Consider the following 17773-nt stretch of genomic DNA (forward strand, 5'->3'; position numbering starts at 1 on the left):
AGCAGAGTTAAGATGCTATAAAGTGGTTAAATTAACATACTCAGCAGGTACGCTGACTTTCTAAAGCTGAATACCAACTGGGATAATTAAAGGCCAGAGCCTTCTCCTTTTTTAAAAATTGACTCCCCTATAAACTACCTGCTGACAAAGGCATAATTAAGTTGACTCCTGTAAGAATACATAAGGAAACTTTTCTCTTCCATTCTTAATTAAAAAAAAAAAAAAAAAGTTTCCATTTCCCCCCAAGCTCATTGAGCACTTTGTCAAATGCACTATAACTAAAAGGAAAGTTACAAAACACTTTTTGTTGTTTGCTTTCTTCTTTTTTTAAAGTAAGCCTGCAACATCCTTTCTTCCCAGTAACCAATTCGTCAGAGGTTTGGAACTGGCTTGTGCTGGGGAAGGCGTCAGGAGGGAGGCAGCTCCCCAGGGGAGGAGGTGTTCAAACCAGCTCTTCAGCGAGGGACGGAGAAACGCCCGGGAGCCTCCTCCATGACTGTCCCTCTGTGTGGCCGAAAATAAAATCTGTGATTTTTTTTTTTTTTTACACTGTTCTAAAAATAGGGGTTTGGCTTAAATCCACGGGTTGGTGTTCTGATTTTTAAATTATGTGCAAGAAAAAAAAAAAAAGAAAAGAAAAGAAAAGAAAAGAAAAAGTTATGCTTAACCTAGTGAGTAGCGGCAAGTAATTCAGAGAGATTGCAATTTTTTTTTCTTTCGATTTCAAGGTTTTAAGACATTTATTCTTTTAGAATCTGGGGAAGGTGAAAGGTGATAATAGATGTGGTAGGCTTAAACTCCAATTTGAAAGGAAAAGTCTGCTAAACATCCCTAAAGCAAGTAATATATTAAGTTTTTTGATGAGGGTGAGTGCTGGGTGATGGGGGGGGGGGGACTATAATTCATTCAAAATGAAGAAAAATTGATGAGATTCAACTTTTGTATCTTTCCTGATGTCATTTCTGGAACCAACCTTCATGTACACAAAACTGGAAATAATTTATAATGTGCAGTTTTAAAAGCACAAAAATTTTTTCTGAGTGTTGGATGGTCAAAGATTTGATCTTTGGGATAAGACTTTTAGGGTCGCCTGGGTGGCTCAATCGGTTAAGCGTCCGACTTCGGCTCAGGTCATGATCCCACAGTTCGTGGGTTCGAGCCCCGTGTCAGGCTCTTGTGCTGACAGCTCGGAGCCTGGAGCCTACTTCAGATCCTGTGTCTCCCTCTCTCTCTGCCCCTCCCCTGATCACGCTCTGTCTCTGTCTCAGGAATAAACAAACATTAAAAAAAAAAAAAGAAAGAAAGAAGAGACTTTTAAAGTCTCCCTCATTAGATGCCAGTCATAATGTATTTCAAGAAATATGTGCTATTATTGCATCTTAATTAATGAAGATTAATTTCACATGAAATCATCTTAAAAGGCTTTCCTCTGACGGCAGTGAGGTGAACAGGGAGGGCTGTAAGAACAAAGTATGAATGGTATCCCGCTTTTGGAAAGACTGAAGTACCTTCAACAATTGATTTCACTTGTGAATTTCGGCAGCACAGTGTTCAGCTAATCTCTAGAGTATAAGGATTTGGAATTTTATGTGTGTGGGTAGCATCATGTGTGAACCATGAAAGCCACTGTCTCTTCTCCCCCTCTCCCCGGAACAAACACCCACAAACCGATGGGGATGCTCTGAAGGTTAAACTGGCTAGTTCAATTGTCCAGGAATGTACGCTATGCAAACAATGTCAGCTCCCTGTGCCAAGGCAGAGATACCAGGGGACTTGAGGCCACTGGCCAGGAGGAGAAGGATGGTGGGGCATAGTTCTATTCACTGGGGCAGAATGGGAACCCGCAGAGAGCGGCTGCAATGTTTCACTCTCCTAATCTGCAAAAGACAAATAGTTACAGAACTTGCTATATTAAAACCAGAGACTGTTAGTGTGTAGAGGGGAGGAGAGGGTGGAAGGGAGGGGAGGGTGGGCAGGGATGAAGAGCTTTCCTTTTAGGGGAAAAAAAAAGTGGGGGGAGAATATGCAAAGTGGACTACAATTCACTTTCAAAAAGATTCTTCTGCTTGCAAAATGGTTCTTTTGAAGAGGGTAAGTCCTGGGTATTTAAGAGTTTGGTTAAAGATCAATAAAGAAATCCCTGGCTTTTCAGATGCTGGTGGCAGAGAAGCTAGTGTTAGGGGGCAGGATGCCAAATCAAAGATCAATGTGATAGGAAGGTCAGAGAAGCCGAACAAGGATACCACTGGTTTCTGGGAAGAGTCAGTTTACTTTGCAAAAAAACCCTCCTTTATGCATTTTTTTTTTTTTTCTTCTTCACAGGGAACTTTGGGATGTGGGATCCAGGCAGCAAGGGGGCAGGAGGCAGAATGACTGTGGGGGAGGGAGCAGCAGAAAGAGAGGGTGGAGGAAGGCTTGTCTGCAGCATCTCTCCTTGGGGTGGCGAGTGTTTTATTTGCACCCTCTTAGAGTTCCTGAAATAATTAACATGTGCTGCCATTCTTGTTTTTCCAGTGGTGATTTCATCCAGTCCTTGTAGAAACTCAGAATTAAATGTCACGGTTTTGTCTTCGGGAAAGCAAAACTCTCCTCCAGACAAGAGGGTTCTGCATACCGCCCGTGAGCGCGTGAGATCTGAAACGTTTGCAGAGTGCTAATCATTAACACACTGCTTTTGAAGGCAGGACTGCCCCTTTCTTTGCTGACTATCTCGTTTCCTTCTGTTGGGTCCTGCCCTGTCCCAGTTTACTTTCTGTTTCTCCCACTCATTTCCATGCATTCTTCCGCAATGCACGCGAAGTCCTGAATAGCCTCTCCTGTGCCGGCCAAGTCAACACTTCCCTCACTAACCCTCCTTTTTCAAAATAAATTCATCTCTGACTTATTTTTCCAACGCCTCTCCCTCTTCTCACTCCCCTGGGAGTGTCTGGGGGGTGCAGGGGGAAGCTCTGCTCCTTCCCAAGTAACACAGGAGAATAAAGTAAAAGAACTGTAAGCAATTGTAAATAACATTGTGTCTGAGAGGAAGCAAAGTCTGGTAATGAAATGTGGAGGTAGCCAGATCTGAGTTTGCAAACTGGCTTTGTAATTTACTAGCAGGGAGGCTCTGGATAGGTTACTTAACCTTCCTAAGCCTGGCTTGCCTCATCGGCAAAATGGAGATAATAATGTAAAAACTCCTCCAGGGCTCTAAGGACAATTAAATGGGATGAAGCATATGAAGTGCTTCCAGTTCCTGGAACATAGTAAACACTCAACAAATTGTGCTTCGTTATCATTGCTACTATTATTATTATAATGTAAACACTTTGGAGAGGAATGGCATCCACCCACCCCCCTTCCCCTGCTGCCTAAGGAGGAACAAGGACTCCCTGCTTCTAAACACTCAAGAATAGATCCGTAAGTACGGCTTGGATGCAATTATTTGCTGATCCGCAGCCCCTGGGAAGCACTTCTCAGAGGCTATGTGCAGAACAGAGCAAAGGGCCTATTTTAGGCGTTTCCAATCAGAGCACAGTGGTTGATCTGGATGGCGTACCTGGCAGCCGAAGCCGCAGCCACAGCCCCCTCTCCACAGGCGAGAGTCATTCCCAGGAGGATGCAGCACAGCCCCAGGCTCAGGAATTTACAGCCAACTTGCCCCCCCCCCCATGTCCCTTGTCACTTTTGGTGACCCCAGTCTTGAGAAAAATGAAAAGCAGTAGCTTCTCCTTACAAATAAGGCAAGGACCCTGCCTGCTGTTACTGAGTCACTGGTTAAGCCTTGTTCCATTTGTAGACTCTCCCAGAAAATGACACAAAACACACAAAGTCAGGTTCCAAATCTCAGAAAGGCTGATTCACCAGGGTGTGCTTCAGAACTGGAACTTTGGGGATGGGAAGTATACATCACAGCCTAGCCCACCAAGAGCCTACCTTCCAAAAGAAAAAAGAAAAAAAAAAACCCCAGGAAAAAAGAGATGAAAAAAATAGAAAGAAAGAAAAGAATAGGAAAGAAAAGAAAATTAAAAAAAAAAAAAAAAAAAAGGAAAGAAAAAGTCCGAACCTTTCCTAATAAGGTAATGCCACATGCCATTTGTGGTTTTGAATTGCTCAGGACTCTGGGATCATATGACATTCACTGCAGCCACTGCTTCAAGCTTGTGTGAGAGGCTCTCCAGGAAGAGGAGAAAGACTCTTCGGTGTGCCTCTGGGGATTACAAATTAATGGGGAACACACTTTGCCGGTGGAACCCCACATTGTCCTGATTAGCCACACTGCCTTGCACCCCTCCTCCCTGCTGCCCCCTGGAGGACTCCTGTTTTGCAGGCTCAGGCCCCAAAGCTCTTCGGTTGCTTTGCACGCAGGCTTTCTCTCTGACTGGGTACAAGCTTCTTGAGGGCAGAAATGCTCCTTTATTTCTTTTGTCTCACCCTGCTATGCTTATCACACACAGCATAATCCACCCAGCAGTTATTCAATAAATCCCTGATGACTAAATAGTGCTGAGAATTTTACAGATCAGTAGGTGATCACTTTATACCCTTAACCCCCGACTTATAAATCAGCAGGATTTCAAAAGCTGGTTTCAAAGAAGGCTCTTAGGAAGCATATTTTCCCACAGAAACAGTGTTCTAACTGGGGGTTGTGTTGCCAGGCCCACTCATTTCTCAGAATATCCTGTCCATATTTATATACCCTCTTTTTGAGCCAGACTCCTATCAGATTGGCAGATCACATGCAGAATAAACTTCAGTTCTTTCTATTTACTTTAATGATTCACTTTGGTGAATTCATTTTAGTTACAGCATCAGTGACTTGCACAGGTATTTCCCCTCGTTGGATGTATTTTCCTATTTTATGACACTTCGTGTAAGTAATAATCCGTATATCAGATACTTTAAAAATAACATTAACAAAGAGTTATTTTTGTTCACCATTTAAAAAAAGATAACACTTTTGTCTTTCCTTTTGTATCAAAATATTTTTTCAACAGTTTTTAATTATAACAATTATTTGGGCCACTCAGGATTTTTCCAACTATTACACACACACACACACACACACACACACACACACACACCTGTATATCCATTCATACTTACCTCTTTTCAAAAAAGATTTATAGTAAAGATCACAGCCTCCATGACTGGCCATTCATATTTTTGTTACTACATCTATATATATTCATATTCATAGATATACTAACACATAAATATATATATATATTTATTACAATAAATAAATATATATATCATATATGTTTGTTGGCCACTAAATAAATAAGTGACATTAGCTTTTAAAGGGAAAGCTATAGGGGCACCTGGGTGGCTCAGTCGGTTAAGCGTCTGACTTAGGCTCCGGTCATGATCTCAAGGTTCGTGGATTTGAGCCCTGCGTTGGGCTCTGTGCAGACAGCTCAGAGCCTGGAGTTTGCTTGGGATTCTGTATCCCCACCCCCCCTGCCCCCTCCCCCCCACCCCCTCTCAAAAATAAACAAACATTAAAAAAAATTTAAAGTAAAAGCTACAGTTGTTCGAAAGTAAGGCAGAATCTTTAAGACACTTTCTTGCTGGGGCATAAGGAGAATGTTTAATGGTCTGCCTTTGGGAATAATACTATATGCATAGAAAAAAGTTTTCTGTGCTTCAGGGAAGGACAAACACCATCAGCTCCCTGGCCCATGGTGAAGTCTGTGGCTGAAGTGGCCAATCTCCTTCAAGCCTGCGGTGTGGTGGCTCTAAGGGAGCATTATTAACTGTTAACTGCCAGGGTGGGGCCTTCCAGCAAGTCTGGGTTGCTGTGTTTGTGACTATGAGTAGAAAAGGTCACATGTACCCAAATGCCTGCTGTTGTACGGCTCCCTGTAAGAGCCTCTGGACACAGGTAACCTAAACAGCCTTATCTTGGCCCTCGTTCCCATTCAAAAGTATCCTGAAAAGATAAACCTAAATGATTTTCCAACATGAAAAGCAAGAGATCTCTTGTATCTCTAAGACTGACAAAAAGGATTAACCTGTGGACAACTCTCGAAGTGGGAGACCAGAACAATAGTGAACAGGAAGATCTTCCAAATTTAACATGCTAAACTCATGTACTGAACATGCCTCTCTACGTCTTTGAGTTCTTGGCTGCCTTTCTAACCCAAACCAGCATTTAGCACAGCAAAACAGAGATGTCAGGTTAATGATTGTGAAGCATGACAAGAGCTAGCGCATTCGTATCACAGCTGTCTTTCAGCAAGAGTTATTGCCAAAATACAAGCAACGGCCATTTCTTCTCCACCTCCCCTCATGGTGCCTGGTAGTAACTCAGTGTGGCTCATCCTTCACTGACTGATCGGGCTGACCCTTTAATCAGAAGCCCTGAATAACGGCATAGTCTCGTCAGCAGCTCCTTTCTCATATCAGCTCTTACAGAAAATCTAACATAAGTTCCTCTACTCTCCCACCATTGGGAGGAATATAGTTCAATCAACATGGCAATCAATTACTCTATATTTACCTTTCCTTGGTGTTTCAGGATTCTACTTCTGATCAGTGACAAGAAGACAGCTGTCTAGCTGGAGCCAATATAAGGGACTGGGCCGAATGTACTTTAGATTCCAATAGACAGGTCTGAAGTATGATTACTTACAAAAATTTCACATATGGACAGGGCGTTGTTGTTTGTCTCTGGAAAATGTGAAGTGCACAAGAGTGGGGTTCATAGGTTTTATGTAGTCAGATCTCAGTTATTTGAGCTCTTATTCTAATTTAAGGACGGCAGATGTGTGGCACGTATTCTGCCTCATCCCCCTCCGTGCCCATGGCAGACATCACTAATAGATCACAGTGCTTTCTTATTGGGCCCAGATGTGAGTTAATTAATACGTCTTTTCAACACCTGGCTCCCATCGACCCTAGGTGGTGCATATGCTGAAAACAGTTAGCTACTCCTGCTCTGATGTCAAACACTTTAATTTATGTAAATTTATGCAACTGACAGTTGACTAAAGTATCTACTTTTCTAGCAACATTCTCTTTATTCTTAGCTGATCCCTTCACTAATCTAGCTACAAATAGTATTAGCTATCATCCATTGCATGTTTACTATGTGCCAGATGCTGTTAGTCAGTGCTGACTTATGTCCCTGTGTCCTTACACAAGTTCCAAAGCAGAGAAGGGTAGCTTAATCTGATCTGTATTACAGCTTCTAGCAACCTTCCCTAGTGACTCCCAGGCGGAATTAGTGGCCTTCTTTCGGCGCCCTCCAGTGCCACCACTGCATTGACCTCATCGCACTACAATGGCAAGTTCATGCAATTGTCTTCTCTACTCAACGAAGACCCCACATCTCACTCACCTTTGAATGCCCAACACCTGGAACACAGCTGAGTACACAGTGGGTGTTCAGTATATATGTTGCAAGAATTTTTTTTTTTTAAAGCTCCTGTTTTCAAATACTCTCAGCGCTTCAACTCAGGCAGGTTTTACAGTGAATGGAGGATCCAGGACCAGTGCTGGTCATTTACATCATAAAGCAAGGTGTGCTGGTCAGGTAAGCCAGAGATAAAGGAGGCCCAGGGCAGCCCTCAGCGGACTTGCAGGAGTTTTCTCTCGCCCCCCCCCACCCCTCCTCCGTTCCTGAGCACTGAAAGTGCTGTGCTCACTCATAGCTCTCTTTCTGCCTTCATGCTTCATTGCTTGCATTTATTTATTTGTTTATTTGCTTGCGTGCCTTTCTCTGCCTGCCACACTGGATTGCGTTCTCCCCAGTTCTGTGATCCCAGCACTTAGTCCAGTGTCTGGGCAGTGGTGCATAAAGGCTCCTTGAAGGATCTGTAGTAAAAAGAGCACTGGCCTGAGTCAGGAGCGCAGGGAGCGGCTTCCAGAACTGCCCTGACCGCCCTGGGTGGTTTCATTCCGTGGCTGCTTCTGTACTTGTTAGTAGGAGAATGCCCGCCCCCGACAGGTGGTGCGCCTTGAGTGTGACCACGTATTTAAATGCTCTGCTAAGTTATCTCTTCTCCTTTTTGTGAGGCTGTTGGGTATGGAGCTGGTGTTGTCGCTCTAGACTACCACCATACCCCTTTCAGCCACCCTGGGCCCCCCTCGACCCCGCTTCCTGCAGCCCACTTGGCTGTGACATGTGAGAACCTGCCATCTCCCTCTTGTTATGACCTTTCCAGCATAGTTCATAGACTTTCCTTGCCTCTGTTTCTCCTCATCACCTCCCTGCACAGCCTCTTAGGAGGATCAAGTATAACCTCCCAGCGGGGCCCACAGGCCCTGAGAGTTCTGACTCGTGATTACCTCTCCAGCTTGTTTCTTACCCCACCCGCCTCCCACACACCAAGCTCCAGTCATACCTGAACTCAACATTCCCATCCCCACCACAAACCGCCCACTGTTATGGTCTCCGACTCAGGGAGTCGCCCCACTATCCAGGCAGCTGCTTAAGCCAGACGCTCTGCAGTCACCCTGGGCCCCCCTCTCTCCCACTGCGCCTCTTCTTATAATCTCCTAGTCCTGCTCTCTCTGCATATGCGGGATTTCTCAAATTCATGTACTTTATAGCCCCACTGCCACAAAGCTAGCTGGGACTACAAGCAGCTTGCCACTGATCTCTGAAACACTGTGACAGCTTCCTAGTTGGTCTACCTGCCATCCGAACTCTGCCACTCCATTCTTCACAGCTAGAGTAAACCTCCTGAAAGATCATATTGTGTCCTTCCCCTTTGTAGACTTCTTCCACAGCTTAAATGTCAGTTCCTCTAGGAAGCCTTCCTGATGTGCTCCCACAGCACCTGTACTTCTTCCATTAAAACAGTAAGTGTGCTTGTAGGTCTTCTCCACTGGAAGCAACCTCTATGAGGGCCCGCCTTGCTCTCCTCCTGAACAGTGTGACATTTTTTATGATTTCCTCTGTACCCGGCACTCTAACCTGCCACTCGATAGCCATTTCCCCCCTCCACTCTGCTGACAGAACAAGTGTGCCCTTTCCTCACATGACTAGGGTAAATGCAGATTGGTCTACACCACATAAATGACCTCATCCCATTTGTTAGGGATGAGTTTTGGGGTGGGCATATGTCCCAGTTCTGCCAATGACACATGAGGAGAAGTCAGCTGGGGTTGGGATACAGGTTTCTAAAGGTCTTGGGGCGCCTGGATGGCTTGGTCGGTTAAGCGTCCGACTTCGGTTCAGGTCATGATCTCACGGTCCGTGAGTTAGAACCCCGCGTCGGGCTCTGTGCTGACAGCTCAGAGCCTGGAGCCTGTTTCAGATTCTCTGTCTCTCTCTCTCTCTGCCCCTCCCCTGTTCATGCTCTGCCTCTCTCTGTCTCAAAAATAAACGTTAAAAAAATAAAAAAAAATAAAAAAAAAAAAAAGGTCTCTTCATTCTTAAGGAGAGATGCATAAAAAACAGTTCTCTGTCTGCCTTGGCATTGACAGGAGAGAAGGAGCTGCCTACAGCCTTTCTGTACCCATCAGGAGAGCTAGCTAATGCTTTGAGGATGACATAATAGATGAAATGAACTTGATGTTGATGAACTACTAAATTGGTCACCTGTGGAAAGCCTGCATCTGAACTTCTTTTTAGATGAGTTGAGTTTTCTACTTGTAGTCAAAATGGACATAGCTACTTAGGGAATTTTTTCCACTTTATATTGTCTTAGAAGTACTTAGGTAAAAATCTTATTTTTCTGTTCCATTATGGGCTTTCTGAGGGTGGGGTTTGTTTGATCTATCGTTGTATCCCCCAAAGGCAGTGTGGCTCATCCCATTTCTGTGCTGAACTAAGAGCCCACAGTGTCTTCTGGATTTATACTGTGAGATCCCAGTACTCTTTTTTTTTTTTTTTTTAATGTTTATTTTATTTATTTTGAGAGAGAGATAGAAAGCAAGCAGGGGAGGGGCAGAGAGAGGGAGAAAGAGAATTCTAAGCAGGCTCCACGCTGTCAGCACAGAGTCAGATGCAGGTCTCAAATTCACGACTGGGAGATGATGGCCTCAGCCAAAGTCAAGAGACACTTAACCAACTGAGCCATCTCAGTACCCCATCTCAGTACCTTTAAAATAGGTCTTGCCTTCTTCAAGGGCTTAATTGTTTTGTTTTTTGTTTTTGTTTTTTGTGTGTACTTTTTAAACACTCAACATAGGAAGAACCATCAGCAAAATATAAAAGCTTTAAGGTCAACTCTGGGAGGCTAACCCTACCTTATACATCCTTCTATACCTCGCAGTACCAAGCACATGCTTTGTGCAAAGTGGGTCCTCAAAATGTTTGCCAAATGAATAATTGAATTTGCCTGTGATGAGTCAAGGGCACTTAAGACTTTTACAGTGTCCCAGGGTCATGATGATGAACAGTAATTACTGACAAACCATGCTAAATATATCCTGGGCTTGGGATATCACTAGTGGTAAAATTCTGTTTGTAGGAAAGCCTTGACACCACCAAGGTGCTAAGGCTTTCAGCTAGAACCACAAGCAGAACTAGGCCTCGTAGAGTGAGCCAAAGACAAAGGTTCGATCGGCAGAAGTGGCTGGTGAATGTGCACTGAAGGCCCATCTTGTTTGTGCCAGGCCCTTGGGCTACCGCCAGCTAAGACAGCACCGTCGTCCTCAAGGGGCTTAGCATCTGGGAGCAGAGGGAGGGAGACAGATAACTTCACAACAGTGCGGAAACTGTGACGAGAGGTCCAGCAGAGGCTGCAACAGCGATGCCCGATGCACGCTTGCTGAGGTGGGAAGACCTCCCTGAGGAACTGTGGGCTGCACCTGATTGCAGACGGAAGTTAGTTCCTCATAGGGACAAAGGAAGAAAGAAAAAGGAATGGCCCTGTCAGGCTTATAATTTATAAAAAGCGCACTGCATTATGGGGTGAGAGAGAAAGGTAAGAGTTGGGGATACCAGCCGGGAGGCTGCCGTGGTGAGACACTGCCAGGTAACACGGGCTTCTCAGGCTAGACACAGACTGAAGACAAACGCTGTCGGGCCCGGGTCCCCAGGAGCTTGTGGTGCTGTGGCTGCTGCTCAAAGGATGACAGCTCTGGACATCAGCCTCCCACCTCCTGGGTTGAGGATGGGGAAGGGGTCTGCTTTGGACGTGGCATGATACAGTGCAGTGATTAAAAATTTCTCTTTGGTTATACAATACTTTGTTAGAATGAAAATATGAAAACCTGTTACTTTAGAAGAAGTAGGGGCGCCTGGGTGGCTCAGTCAGTCAAGCGTCCAACTCTTGATTTTGGCTCAGGTCACGATCTCATGGTTCGTGGGATGGAGCCCTGCACTGGGTTCTGTGCTGACAGCGTGGAGCCGGCTTGGGATTCTCTCTCTCCCTTTCTCTCTGCCCCTCCCCTGCTCACGTTCTCTCTCTCCTTCTCAAAATAAATAAACATTAAAAAAAAAAAAAAAGGCACAGTAGTAGCTCTGAACCCGGGGTGTATTTGTGTGTGTGTGTGTCACACATACGCATGTGTGATATGAAGTACTTGCTCCTCGTTCACGCCTATTCTATAGTTAGGCAAGAGATAGTTCTGGTCCCAACAATACTGCTGATCCCTCTGTGCAGGCTCTAGTCTCTTTGACTCTTTTTTTCTCACAAGGTCCACAAAGGATCTGGACCTTGAAATCTTTACAGCCAACAACTGCTTTGAATTTCCAACCTTTTGCAGCAGAAGGGTTTGGTAAAACACCTTGCTAACCTACTGCAGGGGTGGTCTGTGCTTTGAGGTTTCTGATTGTATGGAGTACAATGTCTGACTCTGTTCCCCTGGCTGAGGTTTAGGAGAGCCTCAGCCCACATGGCCAAGCATGACCTGGCTATCCGGGCCTCAGGCCATGGGCATTATCCTCCATACTATAGTATGACTTTTCTAAGCATGCCATTATGAAGAAGAAAGCAGGAAGTCCTGTTCTAGATGGGACAAGGAAAAACATCCACGTGAGGTGCTCTGAGTTAGTTTCATCTAACTTCGGCTCAGGTCATGATCTCATGGTTCGTGGGTTTGAACCCTGCGTTGGGCTCTGTGCTGACAGCTCAGATCCTGGAGCCTGCTTCAGATTCTGTGTCTCCCTCTCTCTCTCTCTGATCCTCCCCTGCTTCTGCATGCTCTCTCTCTTTCTCGCTCGCTCTCTCTCAAAAATAAACAAACATTAAAAAAAAAAAATCCACGAGTCCAGAAGCTCCTTTGGCCTATCCCTTACACATCTTCCTATCTCTCAAGTGTCCACTAGCTGTGTTAATGACAAGGCAAACACCAACCTGCTTCCAACTGCATCCTGGGAAGGTGAACACAGAAGGTGATAAGCAAAAGGGCCAAAGGCGCAACGACAGATGGAAGCCTCCGTCCCTGTGCTCTCTCCATCTCACGCCTTTCTGTCTACCTGGGGACCTCCCTCTATTGGCTATCATCCCCACCCTCAACAGCTCCAAACTCTCCATCTGTCTCTTTTAATATGCATAATTTTGGTCACCATGGGGGAAAAATATCTCATTTTTAGAGGGAAAAATATTCAGAAGGAAAAACACTGCTTTCCTTGGAAAGGCTGACCCCCCGAGTCTCTAGTTCACACAGGCCCCCAGAGATGCTGACAAAGTTCGAAGGAAGATTCGAGATGACTCAGTTCACTTCGAGAGAAAAAGTGGTGGGGCTCCTGCATGGCTCAGTCGGTTAAGTATTTAACTCTCGGTTTTGGCTCAGGTCAGGATCTCATGGTTTTGTGAGTTCGAGCCCCACGTCCCTGTGGTGACAGTGCAGGGCCTGCTTGGGATTCTCTCTCTCCCTTTCTCTCAAAGTAAATAAACTTAAAAAAATAAAATAAGAGAAAAAGTGGCAACGAAACAAGTCTCAGTGCTCAGAACCACAGGTCTGAGAAGGAGGTTTCAGCCTAACATCATCTGGGTTTCCTACTGCAGTGGAAACCTCCCACACATAAGGCACACATAAAACACCAATTGATCAAACCGCTGGGACTGGATTATTATAGCTGGACAATGATTACTGTGGCCCAGGTCCTGTTTCCCTTCCTCAGAGCTCACTGGCATCGTGACAACCAAAAATGTTGTCTGGTAGCCGTGGCCAGCTTACTAACCAGGGAAGCAGGTCCTCTGCCGTTCATGTCCCCTGGGATCGGCCTGGTGTCAGGCCTGGGGAGTGCCCTATGCCCTGACTGCAGCACGGAGGGCTGGCTCGACACCCTGGCAACCCTCTGGTCGTGGCTTTAATGGGCTAAAGAGACACTGCTGGACACCACTCTACCAGAAGAAACCCAAGGAACGTCTACCAGACGAAAGTGAAGAAAATAAAGTCAGCTGAGAAGCCCCCTGTAGAAATGTTTCCTGAAAACATTCGCCATGGGAACAGCCTTCTCCTGACCGTTCCAATGGAAGAATAATGATCTTATTACCGACAAAAAGTTCAGTGCAAAGTCCAGCTCAGGGAATGTTAACGAAAGCCGGCAGAGGTGTGGTTTTGGGTAAAAGGAATATCAAGAACTGAGTCCTTTCCTCAGAGAAACTTCTCTGTGTTGGCTAATTATAGTCTGAGAGCTATTCAACTCAGTAAACACTGATCAAGTGCCTACTGCATACATGCAAAGGGCTGTAGGAGGCAGCATAATATAGTAGTTAAAAAAAGAACTTTGCAATCATGTGGGCCAGGGTTTGTGTCCTGACTGCTCCACCCACTCCCTGTGTGACCTCAACAAAGCTACATAACCTCTCTGTGCCTGGGAGTCCTCATCTGTAAACAGGGTTATTGTGGGAGGGATACTTATAGATCTTAGACTAATGCCTGACTTTTAGTAAGTACACAGTACTCATTAGCTATTATTATTATTCTAATCTTTCTGCACCTCAATTTCCTCATCTAGAAAATAGACATAAGAGGTAAACCTACCTCACGGGGTTGTTGTGAAGATTAAAGAGAATGATGCATGTACAGCATTTAGTATAATAGCTTACACATAGTATGCGATAAATACTAGTCACTGTTGTTCCTAAAAGATTCTCCCTGAAGTATGTTAAAAAATAAGACACCCACATATAAATGATGGTCCATGCAACAAAGAAATCCCTTCTTTGAACAATGTCATTTTGTGACAATGCTCCCATCACCCCCCTCCACCCAAGTTCTAGTTACTTTCCAGACACCCTGCTGTGTGCTAATTAGGCTCCATGCTGACTCTTCCAGGAGTTCTGATATTCCTCCAGATATTCTAGGCTTCCCTTTAACTTGATATTGACATGCCATCCATCCTGCCATTTAAGGGACTACTTAAAAGTGTGGTTTTGTAAAACAGGGAGCAAACCACAAAGGCTTCTGAAGCCTGTCTACTTGGCTTGGAGGGAACAGAAAAGTGGAGTTTTATGGTATCAAATACCAGAAGCAGCTCTCATAGCTGCTAACGTCATGAGGCTCTTCCTCACCCCTGGCGAGGTGCGGAGCATGTTATATGCATGACACCACTGAGACAAGGGCCCTAGCAAGTTCCAGGGAACTGGAGGTCCTAGCTGGTGTGAACAGAGCTATGGGCTTTGACCCATACCTGGCTCCAAAGTCCATGCTTACAAATCCTGGGACAACTGCCTCCCTCCAACTCATCCAAGGGCAACAGTTTCTAATTACAAGATCACTCCCACTAATATTCTTCTTAGGGCAACCAGTTCACCAGTAAAATGCTTTTTTTTTTTTTCCCCCTTTCTGCTACTTGGTCAATCGTGACACCTAGTGGCCAGTTGAGAGTATGTCTCCTTAAAAGGCTGGTGGGTGGGGCACACAGAGCTTCAGGACTAGAGGGATCTGATGGACACATCCAAAGTGAGGAAACAGAGGCTCAGAGAAATGAAGCAAGTTGCCTAGAATCAAAGAGAGAAGGAAGCCAACGTGGAACAGCATGGAAAGCCTAGACCTTAGAGTTAGTACCTGGGTTCTGATTCAGATTTCATCTAATTTCTACCTTCAGCAAAATACTGTCTTCAATCATTTAGAAACAAGATGGAGCACCTAACCAAGTGCTGGTCACTGTGCCAGATGATGGGGACATGATGATAAGCAACAAATCTCTTGTCTTTCCAGCCAAACAGGAGAGGAAGACACTTGCACAGGATTCAACAGTAACACCACCAGTTAATATGAATTATGGACTTACTCTGCTGCCAGATACTGTGCCAAAGCCTGAGGTACATGAGTTATGTAATCCTTGCAATGGTCACAGGATGGTGGTGCAACTGTTATTCTTGTTTTAAAAAATGAGTGGGAGAACATTCACGCTAAGAGCAATAAACTTAGGCCTCTTCTACCTTTCTAAGTTTCTGAAAATGAGGTTGTTAGACTAGATGCTAGGCGATTTGTAAGGCCTCTTTCCAGCTCAGATCCTCCTAGGACTGACACATCTTTAAAATGAAAATAATACCTGGGGCACCTGGGTGGTTCAGTCAGTTAAGCATCCAACTCTTGATTTTGGCTCAGGTCACGATCTCATGGTTTGTGGGTTCGAGCCCTGTGTCGGGCTCTGTGCTGACAGAGGCTGCTTGGGATTCTCTCTCCCCCTCTCTCTCTCTGCCCTTCCCTGGCTCACTCTCTCTCTCTCTCTCTCAAAATAAATAAACTTAAAAAAATCAAAAATAATACCTGAATAAAAAAAAAAATCATGCTCTCAAATGATTACAAAAAGAAAAAAGAAGGTCCCAGGATCAATGGAGAAGCTTTCAACATAACACAGTTATGGAATTCTTAACAACTGCTTTGCCTGTTTGATCTGGTTACATGGTAGATTAAGAATACTTATATATTGGTGTCCTCAGGCTCTCACGACTGGAATGAATGATAGGCCCAGGTAAATGGTGGTTCAAAGATGAATTACTGTCCCATGAAGTAGGGAACACACTTCTCAACATTACTTTGGTGTAACTCTGGGACTTCAGAAACAGCTATGGAGCCTGTAAGGCCAAGTGCCAGGTAGACCTGACCCCTTGATTTATGTTTCCAAATGAATAAGGCATGTTTCAGGAGTGCCACTGAGGACAGAGTGACAGATCAGCAAATTCTCCAAAATGGTACCACCATCAAGCGTTGCTTGCTCCTCCCTGGGTGGGGGTGGGGGGCAGCATTTGGTTTCCAGAGTGGGGGAAATCAGGCAAACTCCTGCAGTGATTCTGCAAGTGGAGGCATCAAGTTCATGGGCTATGGAAAGCACCTCTGGCTCCCTGCAGCAGGACCACTTCCTCCAGCACCTGGGATAGCAGCCCCTGAAGGACAGGACCCGTGCCTCCCAGGTCTCGTGAACACCTCGCCTCCCTGGCCGGGGGTTTCTCCAGTGATACTGAATGGATCACATAGAGAACATGTGCTAGAGATGCTGGAACTTACAGCTTGGAATGCTCTGCTACCTTTCTCTGAATGGCAACATCTCACTTAACTTTCTAGGTCTAGAGATCAACGCCTGCCTGGCCCGACCACCACAGCTGCCCCAAGCCAAGTCTGCCTCTCGTGGGAACTGTTACCCTCCCGAAGTTCCCAGCACAAGATTGTAATCACAGATTTGTCTGGCTGTGGACTGTGAACATCTTTAGAAGACAGACTGGGAGGCCCATCTATCCTTATGTACTTAGTACCTAGCATTGTGTCTGGGTTGCAAAGGGGCTGACTTCCAAAGAACTGGAAAGTAAAGCAAGGAATTCAGAGTTGGGAAGAGGTTTATGAGGTACCATCATGTTTGAACTCCTGCTCAACACAAAATTTCCCTCAAAACATCATTACAGAAAACAGAAGTTTTAAAAAGTGTGTGTGTATGCATGTATGCTTCCAGATCTCCCTTGACGTACTATGGGGTTATGTCCCAATAAACCATCAAAAGTTGAAAATACCGTAAGTTGAAAATGCATTTAATATACTCACCCACCACTAGACCACTTTCTCACACGATACACAAAAATAAACTCAAAACCAACTAAAGACCCAAATGTGAGACCGGAAACCATAAAACTCCTAAAAGAAAACATGGGCAGTGATCTCTTGGCCATTGGCCTTTGCAACATATTTATGGATATGTCTCCTGAGGCAAGGGAAACACAAGCAAGAATAAATTATTGGGACTACACCAAAATAAAAAGACTTTGTACAGTGAAGGAAACCATTAACAAGACGAAAAGGCCACTTATTGAATGGAAGAAGATATTTGCAAATGACTTATCTGATAAGGGATTAATATCTAAAATACATGAACTTTCACAATTCAACAGAAAAAAAAAACCCAAATAATCTAATTAAAAATGGGTATAGGACTTGAATCAGCATTTTTCTGTTTCAATATAGATGGCCAAAAGGTACATGAAAAGACGTTCAACATCACTAATCATTAGGGAAATACAAATCAAAACCACAATGAGATATTACCTTATACCTGTCAGACTAGCTACTATCAAAAAGACAAGAAATAATAGGTGTTGGCAAGGAGGTAGAGAAGAGGAAACCTTGTGCACTATTGGTAGGAATGTAAATTAGTGCAGACACTGTGGAAAACAGTATGGAGGTTCCTCAAAAATTTAAAAACAGAATCACCGTATGATCCTGTAATTCCACTACTAGGTTTTTACCCAAAGAAAATAAAAACATAAACACGAAAAGATACATGCACTCCTATGTTTAATGCAGCATTATTTATAATAGCCAAGATATGGAAGCAACCTAAGTGCTCATCCATAGATGAATGGATACAGAAAATGTAGTGTGTGTGTATGTGTGTGTGTATGTATATGTGTGTGTGTGTGTGTGTGTATGTGTGTGTGTGTATAACATT

At 44.5% G+C, this 17773-nt stretch overlaps 1 protein-coding gene across 3 annotated transcripts in view; it reads right to left on the minus strand.

The window, feature by feature from the left end:
• GNG12 (G protein subunit gamma 12) overlaps positions 1-17773 on the minus strand; it is a 127836-nt gene that overhangs the window by 44628 nt on the left and 65435 nt on the right. The window contains exon 1 of one of the 3 annotated variants that reach the window (XM_045035997.1): positions 7325-7452. The exons of the other annotated variants lie outside the window; for them this stretch is intronic. The gene's annotated coding sequence lies outside the window, so the exon portion shown is untranslated. Of the gene's footprint in view, positions 1-7324; positions 7453-17773 lie in introns of those variants that run through there. 3 annotated transcript variants of the gene reach the window in all.

This window comes from Felis catus, chromosome C1 (assembly GCF_018350175.1).
Source record: "Felis catus isolate Fca126 chromosome C1, F.catus_Fca126_mat1.0, whole genome shotgun sequence".
Taxonomy (NCBI): domain Eukaryota; kingdom Metazoa; phylum Chordata; class Mammalia; order Carnivora; family Felidae; genus Felis; species Felis catus.